Here is a 14389-nt window from a genome sequence, read left to right as displayed (position 1 = left end):
AAGTTCTGGAAACAATCTCTCTCACCCGCCAGAGAATACCAAGGTCCCAACGTCGGCACCAAATGTAACAGAGACATTTATTGCATCTGCTTGGGTTTGAACCCAGGTCCTCTAGCACGCCAGTCTAGTACTCTACCGATCGAGCTAAAGGGTTAACCCATTAGCCAGTGCTAGTAGGAATGCCATATACCTGACTCTACCACACAATTAACTTTGTTTTATAAAATGCTTTCAAAATTCAGTCACATATCTTTCTTTGAAAACAAACTAGTCAAATACTTTACTGTTGAAAATATCAATTTAGGGGTAATGAATGTGTTACATGTATAAAGAAATATGTGTATATTTTTTTTAAGACAGAAGTATTGCAATGAACTTTTGTTTTATAAAATGTTTTCAAACTTAAATCATAAATCTTCCTTTGAAAACTAACTAGTAAAATACTTTACTGTGGAAATATCAATTTAGGAGTAACTGGACGAACAATGACAACTGATTCAACCTGGATTCGAGGGTTTACAAAATCACGGCCTGAAGTCCTCGAGCAACCTGTGGTTGCATTTTCTAAACCTGGGGCAACCAACAAAGTTGGTACGTGAACCATTACTGATACAAGGTACTTCTGTTTGTGTCAGTGTGTTGTCCTCAAAATGCTACTACTCTTATTTGTAACTTAGATGAAAAGGCCTGGTTGTTATTTGCCAACAGACATGATATCAGAAAGCTTGATTTAGATGTTATGACTATGAAGACTGTCGTGAGTGAATTGCAAAGTGCCACCGCAGTTGACTATGACTATAACAACAAACTAGTGTTCTGGTCAGACACTACCGATAAAAGAATTATGAAGTAAGAGTAAAACTAAACAAAGTATATTTACAGTTTAAGATGGATATTATGAGCAAGCTAGAAAATAGTGTCAATGTAGAATTAGGATGTTTCCTTTCTATTATTTAATTATTATTTCTTATAATTAGAGCCAATATGAGTACTAAAGGCGACGTAAATGGTACCGGGATACCATTTAAAAGCACTGGGTTGAATTATATCTATGGAATTGCTGTAGACTGGATCTATCAAAATATTTACTGGACAGACGCCGGAGTAGACACCATCGAAGTTGCTTCAGTCGATGGATTTATGAGAAAGATTCTTGTAGACACAGATTTAAAGGAACCCAGAGCTATTGCCGTAGATCCAAGAAATGGGTATGTTAGCTAATGAAATTTCTTCATTGTGATAATTCCTAATCAGTGTTTAATTAAGACATGACATTGAAATTGGATTTTATTTATCAAATAGATGGCTGTACTTTTCTGACTGGGGCTATCCTCCTAAAATAGAGCGTATTGGAATGGATGGTAACATATACAGCAGAACTACAATTGTGAACAAAAATATTAAATGGCCAAATGGATTATGCTGAGACTATGATAATAAAAAACTCTACTGGATTGATGCAAAGCTGAAGAGCATTTTTAATGCTGAACTAGATGGAAGCAACATCAGGATAATTCTTCATAACCCTGCACAAATACTTCATCCTTTTTCCTTAACTGTTTTTGAGGCAATTATTCCAATGTATATTTTCTAAATTTTGCCTGTCATTGGGGCATTAAATTCAATATAACATTGCCTTGATTAATTTTCGGCTTGTTTTGTTTTCCAGAACTATGTTTACTGGACGGATTGGTTATCAGAGGCCATATGTAAAGTCCACAAAATCACAGGGGAACAATTCAGACAACTGGTCCCTGGTTTGGTATCACTAATGGACATTAAAGTTTATCACAAACAAAGACAGTTGCAAAGTAAGCTAATATGTTAAAATATAAGAAATATTTTCTTTTTTAATCTGCTTGCGTATTTATGCAAACTCTGTTTTCTTTTACAGGTCCAAACAAGTGCGGACTTTCTAATGGGGGTTGCTCTCATATGTGCCTTCCAACCCCAACAGAATATAATGTCAATGGCTTTTCCTGCACTTGTCCAGACAATATCGAACATATGAATGGAAAAGAATGTAAAGCAAATGGCTAGTAGAATTTTTTATTAATGTCATCAGAGTTTATAACCATGCGTGGATGTAGAAAAGCGTCGGGGATGGGGTCGAGACACCCCTGGAAAATTAAAATAATAAATTACACAAGATTAGCTTTAGGCCCCCCTGGAAAAACAAAGTTATCCTTACCCCTCCCCCCCCCCCCATCCCCCCCCCCCCCCCGTCTTGGAAAGATTTTGTAAAGTTTTTCTTGACCCACGTATGCATAACTGCTACACTAATTCCGTTTGAGAGGGATTCAGGTGAAAAATTGGAGTGGATGGTTTTAATGTGCATTTTGTCAGCAAATTGCCATCTGCATATTTTTGTGAATAGCACTGTATAAATTGGCTATGAATATTTATTTGTTACATAGCACGAACTTAAAATGTGGTTCAATTAAGAAATAAACGGCAATTTAAAAAGTTCACCGGGATATGAAGTTTGTTGGTCACGTGATCAAATCATATGAAGCCCGAAGGGCTTCTCAGTAGATTTGAGCATGTACCAACTTTTTTATATTGCTGTTTATTACCTATATTTACGTTTGAAAAAAAAAAACAAATCGTTCAGAACTGTTAAAATTACACAGATTTTAAGTTTACCATAATCTAAGCGATAAGCGCGTGCTATGATCATAGTGATGTCACAAACACGTTCAAACAGAAGTAAACGTTTTCGCTTTTACGAACACATATGTAAACCAAATATATAGAGAAAATATTTCGGAAAACAATAACTATCCCCAGCTCTTGAATATGCATCACTGTATAAAACTTTTATTTTTTACAGCCCCAAGACAAGCTGAAAGCTCATCACCAACTTCTTCATCAGAGACAGATTACCCTAAAAATACAACCAGAAAAACTTCTACTTCTTATTGTGAGACCAGGCCTTGGGATCATGAAGCAATTTCAAACTTAAGTTAAAATTTCAGGCAGTTACAAAATGATTGATTATCATTAAATGGAATTTATTATTAGTAATTAACAACGTTATATCAAGACACTTTTAATGGCATTTCAATTTTTTTCATGTTTTTAATTAAGAAATATTAAGACAGTGTACGATTTTTAACTTAAGCCTGAAATTGCTTCATGATCCTGGAGTCAGTTCTGTTATAGATTTCTGATGTAGGAGTAAAAATGCTGAAATATTTATTAAACGCATGAGGGATCGCGTTTACGTACGGTTTCCACATAAATACGGGATCTGCATTGCATGTACTTTATCTAAATTATAATCATCGAGACGAATTCTACCTAGCCGGGTGTCTTACTGGCGGATGCCTTTATACAGTATCAAATATTATGTAACTGAAATTATTAAAAAGATATTTTTGAATCTAAAATACTAGTAAAATTTGAGAAACATGTCAACGCAAAAGACTGATATATAATTTCAAAAGGCTATTATTCCTCTGTATCTTATATGTCAATTTTGACTTTCGAGAACGTTCGTTATGACCTTGTTTATTATCAATGTCTGGTTTAGGTTTAAGGTACAACAACTATTAATAAATCTTAATATTATTAATAAATCCAGACTACAACGCTTGGTGATAACAATTATCTAATAAGTCAGTACTTACGTGTCTTTTGAGTTTTTGTCTACTAGATAATAACGTTAGCGTTTCTTTTTAAATCAAATTCATGACTAACTGATTAATTCTTATTCATTATTAGTATCTTTAATTGTTATTGGTTGCTACCTTTCTTAATTTTGTGTATGCAATTCTTATTATGAGACAATTTGGGCTAATGTACGTTCTACCTGATTTGAAAACCGTTGAAAACTAAAAGTATAATTTTTTTTATTACTAATTCACTGATTGTGTAACTAAGCATCAACAATTTGGATGTAAGCTTGTGTTGTGTAAGTGACACCGCGATTCGATTTAATCTGAGATACAAGAGCGTGTAACTGATTGCACAACTGATGTGGAGAAAAGCTATCCTGTCTATTCAGCTGTCATTCTGTTTTCCGTCTGTCTATCAGTACATTCGATTATATATCCAATTCTCTGCATTGCTCTATCCATTTGTGAGCCCATTTATTAGATAAATATTAAATCATCTTTTATTAATGATATAGATTCGACCGTGACGGATGATTACGCTGTTAAAGACCGATCACATATATTAGAGAGTTCATCAAATTCAGTTTCAACGAAGGAAGGTACACTTATTGCGGTTTCTGAAGCAACTTTTTTCTCCACCTCTCTATTTTTCTTTTTCTATCTCTCAATCTCCTCAACCCCTTATCAGAAATTGGTAAGGTATTTAAACCTCTTCCATTAAATATTAAATAAAAAAATAACCACATTTTATGTCATTTGTTTAATTCTAATTGAAATCTAAAAAAGAGAACGCATTTTGTTGATGATCTCTCTCTCGCTCTCTCTCTCTCTCTCTCTCTCTCTCTCTCTCTCTCTGTGATTAATTATAATTTTTATTTTGTTAAAAGTCACATAAACCAACAAAAAAAGCAACAAAAGCGTCAAAGAACTGCCGTAAACCATTTTTTAGCAAGAGATATTTGAAGTGATTAAATTGAAAAAAAAAATTGTGTAATACGTAATCAATCCATTTTCAGACATATGAACAAAGTTATGTACATCTACATGTAAATCTGACATTTGCATTTTTTAACATAATACTATATTTCGATAATGCATTTTATTTTATATTTTAATATTTTTTTAAAATAGTTTCATATTTAATCTCAATTAATTACACGCTTCCTCTAAGCAAAGCTGCGTTGCAAAGCGCGTCTCTTTGAACAAGACGTTCATGATATCTCCGCAGAAATGTAAAGCTACCCTTTACTTTCATATCATGCAACCGACCTATGCTTATGGCCGGTAAGTATGACAATTAATCAGTGAGATTTAGATATGATTTATGATAATCAACAACAACAATCGGATATTTCAAGGTATTTAATAAATACATGTATAGCAGCAATGAAGAAATGTAAACTTAATATGGAATCTGGAACTTTTTTTTATCGAGTTTCATTGTCAATCAAGAAATCCTCTGTCTTTCCCTTGTCATCTTGTTGAATATCAGATAAATTTTATTTACTGTTTACAGGGGTGTATATACCTTTTTGATTATGTTGTTATTATTTTGACAAAATATACACCCCCCCCCCCCAATTTGCGTCGTGGCAACCATACCGCTTTTCAAACTACGGAGTCTATGTTCATGTCTGATTGGTAAGTACTTATATTGTTATGATCAAAAGTGTGATGATATTTCAAAATGTGACGGTAATAGCTTTTTTGCCATATTATGGTTTACCTGTAAAAATTCATATTATTTGAATACTCGTGTTTTACTTTTTGATCACCTGATCATTAGCTGGAAGCTCAAGAGAGCTATTTTTATCACATTTTGTCCCTCGTCCGTCTGTCCGTCCTTCTGTAAACTTTTTAAATTTTGAACCTCTTCTCTAAAAGCGTTTGACGAATTCCATCCAAATTTGGCACAGTTCCCTAATGGGAAGGCAAATATAAAATGCGGAAAAGAAAGACCGATCTTTATTTCAAGCGAAGAAAACCTCAAAACTGTAGATAAAGGGGGTGTATTTTTTAAAAATCTTCTTCTCAAGAATCAAATTCAACGTAAATTAGCATAAATAATCCTTATGGAAAGGAAAAACTATGGGCTAACTCTGTTTCAAATCTGAGTTATTACGAAAAAGAATATAATAAAGGAGAGCGTGTTTTAATCAGTTTATAACTTTGGGTTCGGTATGTCATACTTCTTAAACGAGGTTCTTTGTTTAAAGCAGACATGTTGGACGCATGATAAACGGGTCGGTCTGACAAAGATGACTTTTTTGTTGTGCAATAGTTCACGTGCTGAGGTAATCTTTGAAACATACAAGATACATTGTTGCCGATTTTGTAAAGTAAATTGAGGTTAGATATCTTAATGCGTTGACGGTGGTGTTTTGTTAGCTCGTTTTGATTTTTGTTTTATTTTCACTATTTATACTCTGTAACCTGAGGAACTATCGCCTGTATTTTTACGTATCAAATCAAACAGAGACTTCGGTAAGTCAGACAGTTGACTGTTTACCTGCGCAAAATAAGCAGACTCTGATGTATAAGCAGAGTACTAAAATACAAGTCATGCTATTGGTAATTCGGTATAATCGTTTGCATAATGGTTGATTAATGCAATGTGTTTGTTGAGATGCTTAGCATTTTCTCGAGTTTATTCAGTTTAAACATAGTGTAATATCGTTGAGGGAAATATGTAGGTAAAGGTGTGTATAAATATATATATATATATATATATATATATATATATATATATATATATATATATATATATATATGATTCATTTTGAAAAATAAATTGTGATCTTTATTAGTTTTATTACAGGTTTCTTCTGTTTAATTGTTTACAATTTCTATTTACTAACCATATTTGAGTGTTTTAATCTTCGAATTATAAGCAAGATACAGAGCTTTGCTCACAATTCTATGTTTGTACACAGATCTGATGCCATTCTTTTTTTTTTTTTTTTTTTTTTTGGTCTACATTTTAAAAGCTGAATAGGAAATTCCAAGTTAAAAAATTAAAGCTGAATGTTATAAACTCATGTTATCAATCTATAGTTATGACTCAAACCTTGCAGAATTGTGAGCTCTGTATCTTGCATATAATTCTACGATTGAAGCTGAAATTTTGATTGATAATTTCAAATGTCTCGCTAAACGTTCAACTTGAATACTTGTACAAAAAATATTAAAGGATGATATGCTGTAACTACTCTTTGGGGGCCCCTCTTTATACAATGAATATTATTATACAGAATCTACATCAATTTTGATAGTTTTTCAAAACGAGTAAACAAAAACGACACCGTTAAAACAGTTTCCATAGTTCTGACACATTTCTGTTACGGTAATAAAGGCATTATCGCTATTCCTAAGAAAATATCACAGCGGAAAATCATCCAGGTTTGTAGCCATTTGTTGTTTTTTAATAAAATTGAAAATAATGGGTGGGCCTCAATAAAATAGAGTTATATGCCTGTCAATACATTGATGATAATAGTTCTTTGACATGTCACGTGACAACATTTTTCATTTGAGTGTATTCATCAATCAAGTGAGTAAAGTTATTAAAGTCACACGAGTTTAAGCCAGGTAATCAACAGTCGTTCATAATAGGGAAGACCAATTAAATTTTTAAATATTTTTAATTTGAAAAAATGAGCGCATTGGGTTACAATTTTATTCTTCACATCTATAGGATTTTTTTTTAATAAATACAATATTATATTAATATTATATTTTTTTTAATGCAATTACTAGTAAGTAGCTGAAGAAGAAAATGTACCTATAGGCTCTCAAATATTTTGATCGCTCTATATTGTGGTAGGAGGGAATGAGGGGCAGAATGATAATGTAGGGAATTGGAAGTTAACAGTTTACACCTACCAAAAGTTTAGTTTTTTATCTTGCATAGCAATTTTTCTTTTCGGTAAAATGGTATTCCATTAATGTACAATGTCAAAGATTAAGTGTATGCAAAAATAAGTGTAAAATTGGAATACTTTACAATATTTATCTTTGTTTATTCTACCAAGGAGCCATGCGGGACAATATTTGTTGAACGTACATATAAAGGTGAGCGATGTGGTCCCATAGACCTGTTGTTTGAATACAGTGTGATTTATTCCATGAGAGGATTTACTGATACATAAATGTAGGGGTTTTAGCTATCTGATGATAAAGTATCCATGTAATTGTAGGAATGACAGCACAGGTTTCCTGATTGGTTCCTGGGCTACCAAGGCCACGCCCGTTCTCTGTATTCACTTCACCTGCAAGAATCTGATGATAGCAAGTGGGTCTGCCGCTCTAACAGATGAAAAATCTCCCCACAAAACATGAAGAACTCACTGGCAGGCATGTTACAACAAGGGTCAAACAAGTTGATAAATTGTGATAATGATTCAATTTGTATGATATTAGAGAGAAGAGAAGAGATTTTCTCATCCTGATTTAAGCTTCAGCAGCTGTAAGAAATGAGGCACCACCCAATATACTTTTTAATGCGGATGTTGTTTTTCTTGTGAATGAAGGGAACACTTTGAGAGACAGTGGAAAAGGATACCCTTGTAGCTGTGCCAATGGTGATACGATATGAACTGTGAGGCATGTCTGCGACATGATGGGTATAGTGCTATAGAGCAGTCCCACCTGTAAAGTGATCAAAACCATATCAAAACCATGCAAACATGACAATATGCTGTTCCCCTATTGACCATGCTGTAACAGCTCCCATAAATCCTGTAAACTAGCAATATTATATCACGTAGTCTTACAGAGGTGGTTGTTTCTCTAGAAAACTTTATTACATATGTTAGATATGAAACTAATAAAAACATTGCAGAAAACCTTGTATCTTCACACAAATGTCAAATATAGTATTATGAAAAGAACTACAAAACTAATAGATATCAATTTTGAAGTTTTGAGAATATTGTAATGATGAGCGTTATTGTGTGCCTGTATGTAATAAACACCCTCGCCCATTCCAAAAAAAACAACTTTAAGACCCTGGGGTTTTTAGGTCACCTGAGTCGCTCAAATCTTTAGAAGCCATTTTCTAAAACACAATTTTTCTAAAAGAGCTGTAACTTCAGTTCAAATAGTGTATATTAAAATTTGTCAGAAACATAATCTTCAGGAGTAGGGTTGGGCCACACGGGGTGGGGGAGTTCCAAAGGAAAACATTTTGATTATTCACAAAATCTCAAATGTTATCATATATGGATTTACTTATATATGCAAGCATTTTGACACATTGTTGATTCTACAAAATTGTTTAAACTCTGGCCTTTGGCCAATTCTTGGGCCTCACAAGAGGTTCATCTGGCCTGTGGCCAATTCTTGGGCCTCCCAAGGGGTTCGAAGTTTGGTATGGGTTTAAAATCCATATCTTAACATGTACAGTTGTTTAAAATCTTCTCGAGAACTGCAATGCTCAATATGTGATATGACTTTAAAATCATCTTTTTAGAAAGGGGCTCAATGATAAACATAATTATATGCACGGGAATTTTTTATACAGGATCTAATTAAACATTTTATTCTAATAGTTTGTACATGACTTCATAGAGCTGTTTTAATTACATTATTTATTATGAAAAGAAAAATGCTTATTTATTCATGGCAAGGCTTAACCGTATAAATGAAATGAATTGCTAGATTGGATTAATATTTTAGTTGTTTAAATCAATGGCACCGACAGTAAAATTGATCGATAATTAAGCAGTATGGCCGATTGATAAGTGGCCGGATTACGGAAGATAACAGCAGTCGGCTCTTTTCATCGCGGCAGGTTTACAGAATAGACAAGATCCGAATTGCGCAACATTTTTAAAAAATGCAATCTCTAGTCCAAAATATATAACTTTTCTATTGCTTTTTTAACGATTTTAATATTTTACATGCCGGGAAAAGCATCAGAACGAAAAGTGGAATTTCACCCTCCTCCAACTTGATATCATTTATGATTTTTAGTGAGCAGTTCCTGTATTAAGAAAAAACAGGGAAGAGTTAAATGAAAAGATAGAAACATATACTTAGGAAAATCCCAAAACTACTTGAAAGATCCGTTTATTTTTGTTAGGGTTCACACTCGTTATAGTTTACACTAAAGAAATCATGTGGGTATCACAATTTGATTGCGACAAGTCAACAGGTGGCTGATAACGTAATGACGAGAACTGTTTCGGTGCAAGGAACAATAGATAAAAATTCAAATAAACGGGAGTTTAGTAAATTTTAAGAATGGAGAATATTGACAGAGTAAAATGTAACTCTATAAGTGTAACCATACACCGCACATTACAAACGATAGAGACAGTGTTACCTCCACGGTATCCAGAATCACGGCCTGAAAAAATAATGAGGTGAAGTATGATACACAACCCTCCCCCCTACCATTTTGATCAATTTTGGCTGAGAAAAGTGCGTATTCATAACAAGGCTTTTCGGTATAAACTGAAATGAGTTACTAGTTTAATATGGATTTAATACGACATTAACATTGATCGATAATTGAAAAGTAATTACCCCGCAAAAGGACAATCGATAAGTGGCCGGATTACGGGAGATAAATCCTATTAATTATAAGCAGACAGTCACTTTTTTCATCGCGGCCAGTTTACAAAATAGTCACGATCCAGATTGCATAACATTTTTTAAGCATAAAATGATAAGGAAATGTCATGGGTCTGAATAATTTCGCTGGATTGGACAACATGCCGGAATGCCCAACATCCAGGTTATTGTTGCCTCAGATAATTCTAGTCATTGTATTAAACAGTTGAACACCGTTGATATTTCTTGCTTATGGTGGGGTGAGCGATGTGGCCCGCTGGCCCCTTGAATTTGTTCTTTTGCTTTACACGTATTTATATCAAAGAAATAATTTTCCGCTAAAACTGTTGGTGTAACTACGGAGAGGAATTTTATATCGATGTATTTTTTCAGATATACAGACAAGTGTTACTGCTAGAGTGATACTCTCGGGACATTTTCTACAAAATGAGTCGTATACCAAACAGCTACCCAGGAGTACAAAACGGATTTCAGCAACTATATTCTTTTGCATTTTATATTCTTGAATTGATGTAAATGTATTGCTATATATAATGTCTGATTTGTGGGTTTTTAGCATCAAAATCATTGCTTATTGCTACTAGAAAATCCAGTAAGTGTAAATAGAAAAATATTATCTATCTAAATTCAACACTTAACTGCAAGTATCCAATGTATTCATCCTAAATTGTTTTATGTATGATATTAGATAAAACAAATCAATTGCAAAAATGAAAAAAAAAATCATAATCATTTGTGCACAAATACTTCAATTTGTAAATCATCGGACCAGTGTCATCGTCGACCCATTTGGTAAATAGAACACGTCTAATTTTTTTCAGCTGAGTTTTCTCTGGATAAAAGAACTACAGGTGCTTTGAATGATCCATCATATTGCAGCAAACATCTAAAAACGGGTAAAATTTGAAGTAGAAAAAACATTCAGGACCACTTTTTAATATTGAATGCAAATCTACATTTCTCAAAAGAATGATTTTAATAAATACATTAAAATTTTTACCAGGTGTTCCACTTAATGTAAACACCAATGCAGTGCCACGTGTATTGAATGCGAGTAATGGTGGGAATGAATCCAAGGTCAACGAGACATTAAATAGTGATATTTCTTTGGTTAGTATGGTTCTTTTGTATACGAATATACAGGTTATATCAAATACAAGTATGTGCACGTTTTATAATTTTATATCATCAATAAACAAGGGTCGCTTATTTTTCAAAGAATGATTATTACACTAGGATGTAACTCCACAATTATATTTTGATAGCGAGATGTTAATTAGAATTGAATGTTAATGAAATTTGCGAACCAAACAAAAAGATTATCGTGATAAGTTATGAATTTTATTCCATATATAAGTGTTTTATGATTGGAAGGAATTACATAAATCATAATTATTGACGCTTTGTGTTGGATATTATACGTATTTTTTTTATATCGGTCTGTGTACAAATGCTTTCAATACCATCTTCAGAAATAAAATAATTATTTTGTGCTTAGTTCTATAAAATATATTGTTAATCTTGTTTATCGTTTAATGCGAAATATATGGTCCGCAAAATCGATTATTACAAATAAAAACAGCGTGTATTTACTCTGCAGATTTTATTACAACTATTGACCTTATCAATTACATGTATATATACCAAATTATATTGGCAGCTACAGGAGACGAATGTTACATGTGCCAATGGTCTTGTATGAATTCAAGGAAGACAGCAATGCTGATCTGTTTCTCCGTATTTGGATTTCTTCTTTTGGTCATCATCGGTATATCTGTAGTGGTGATAACGAAACAGAATGTATAAAAGAAAAACGCAAAAAGAGGCAAAACTCATGTATCAAAACTGATTTTTATATATTCATATATTGATTTTATTTTAGAGACTGTTTCGTATCGTCTACAAACAGTAAAAAAAAAACTACACCTTACCTCTTAAATTGAACATCTTCAACAACTTAAATATATTGTTTAATTGTATATATGTAGACATGTATTTACCTGTCTATAGTTGTTTAACGTATAGAACGTATGGCAACGTGTGATTTTGTCTAAATCACCTATATCCTCTTTGTTTTTCTCTTTGTGAGGATAGATACTCATGTTGATCAATATTAGCTGTATTTTTTATAATTTTATTTTGGTGCATAAACCTGCTAGTATTATAAGTATGCATGTAACTTGAACCTTTATGATTAATAAGATTTAAATAAATCATTGATTTGTGTCAAAAGATAGAGATTTCTTTTCTAAAGGATATATAGCAAATCAATTTTTGTACAGGACGACAATAATTCAATGTTATTCCAATTAAAGCTTTTTAAAGGCTTTTCCCACAAAAGTATGGATTACAGAAATTTAAAAGCTATAATATTTTTTGTCATTTTACTAGAAAATAACACTTTCGAAAATAAAATCAATATGAAGATTGCAGCTCATATTGCTGTAACTTAAAGATGAATAATACATGTATATTATCTGAAATTAAAATTATATTTTGACTGTTTATTAAACATGCTATGCAAATGATGCACCGCTTGCATAACATATTTAGTATCAAATTTAGAACTCTGTGAACAGTTTATTGACTAATTAAAAAAAGTAGTTTAATAATTCATCTGCATTCTTGTTAACAACTTTTTTTAATTAAAAGTTATTTCTCGGTGACCTTACAATAAATATGCGTTGTTTGACTAATAACTACATGTTAGTATTGTTACATGTATAATTATGAGATCAATGTTCTTGACAAAATATGGTTTATTCCAGGAACACGACTCGTTGATTCGGAGTATGTTTTGTCACCTACATGATTATAAAAAAAATATTACTCATCGGTTTATAATCGATAAATAATTGAATAAAAAACACGGGTTAATTACATGTTGACAAAAAGATTTTTTGGAATGTTGGATGTGTTACAGCAATAAATTAATTGTACTTCAAACGAGTACAATTTACTGTTTCCCTAATCAGAAACGTCCTTCTATCGAATTCGGAATGGAGTGATGCTTTGAATGAGAATTTATCAATGAGTATCTACATGAAATTCGGATTTTACTGGGAAAGATAACTTCAGTATAATTATATGAATTTCAAATTAAGAGTTATTGCTCATTATTTACATATTCTGTTCAAATTATAATCTGGTTCATTTGTTAAAAAGACAAAATCTAGTAGCCGATATTTGTTTACGGCCGTTCTAATAGAATCAAATTGTGGTACAAACATAAAAAAAATTTCAAACAATTGACTTTAAATTTGATTTAGTTTCATACTTTTTTAGAATCTATTGTATGATTATACATCTATGAATGACCACAAAACATTTGTGTTATTAAGTATTTTTATCATTGGACATTCATGCACATCCCAAGTTACAGTTTACTATTGACTCCAACATCTTGTTTGATAGCAAGCTCAAGGAAAGACAAACGTATAAATTGCAGATAAATATCAATGTATTAATATATCAATTTAGTATAAAAAATACAAAAGAGATAATCTTAAATTTTCTTCTACGGAGAAGGGCGATGTTTTTTATTTGGCACGGGTCTCGCTTAGTAAAACATCGTGAACAAATTAATTTTCTATTGATATCGTTCATTTGGATTTGTTTGTTGTGAGGTGGTTTCATCGGATAAATAGCATAGAACGTGAGATCGTCCACACAGATGTTACACAGGAAGGAGGTTAAGATTTGTTTTTAAGTCCTATGGACGAACATCTGCTTTTTGTGCACCACCTCCTTAAACACACATGGTATTCACGCACAAGGTGCCCCCAATCCCCCACATTGTTCTTGTTTGTGGTATTCTTTATATTAACCTTTAAAATACCTAATTGATTATGAGATTTTAAGGTATCCGATCCATAATAGCACCAAATTAAATGAATCTGAATGCATAGCAGATGTGCATACATGTAGGTTTAATGATCTGCATACTTGGACATATTTTTCATGTTTAATTAAAGAGATAGTACAGCTAAAAAACATGTGTAAATAACTTCAGATTTACCCATTGTATTGTTAGGAAATAAGAAATAACATTGATTGTAACAGTTGAAATACATAACAATCTTTTCCACATACCTAATTAATGTAATTATCAGCTTCCAGAAATTCAAGGGTCGTATCTTCGCCCGACTACGATCATCATGGTATACGAGGTAAAAAGGACCGTCTAAACGGAA

At 32.4% G+C, this 14389-nt stretch overlaps 1 pseudogene; it reads left to right on the top strand.

The window, feature by feature from the left end:
* The first annotated feature begins 485 nt into the window (after positions 1 to 485).
* On the top strand, positions 486 to 7958 carry LOC128185274 (low-density lipoprotein receptor-related protein 4-like; annotated as a pseudogene).
* Positions 7959 to 14389: the final 6431 nt, after the last annotated feature.

This window comes from Crassostrea angulata, chromosome 5 (genome assembly GCF_025612915.1).
Source record: "Crassostrea angulata isolate pt1a10 chromosome 5, ASM2561291v2, whole genome shotgun sequence".
Taxonomy (NCBI): domain Eukaryota; kingdom Metazoa; phylum Mollusca; class Bivalvia; order Ostreida; family Ostreidae; genus Magallana; species Magallana angulata.
Note: the sequence above shows the minus strand (reverse complement) of the source record. Positions and strands in the feature narration are given on the sequence as shown.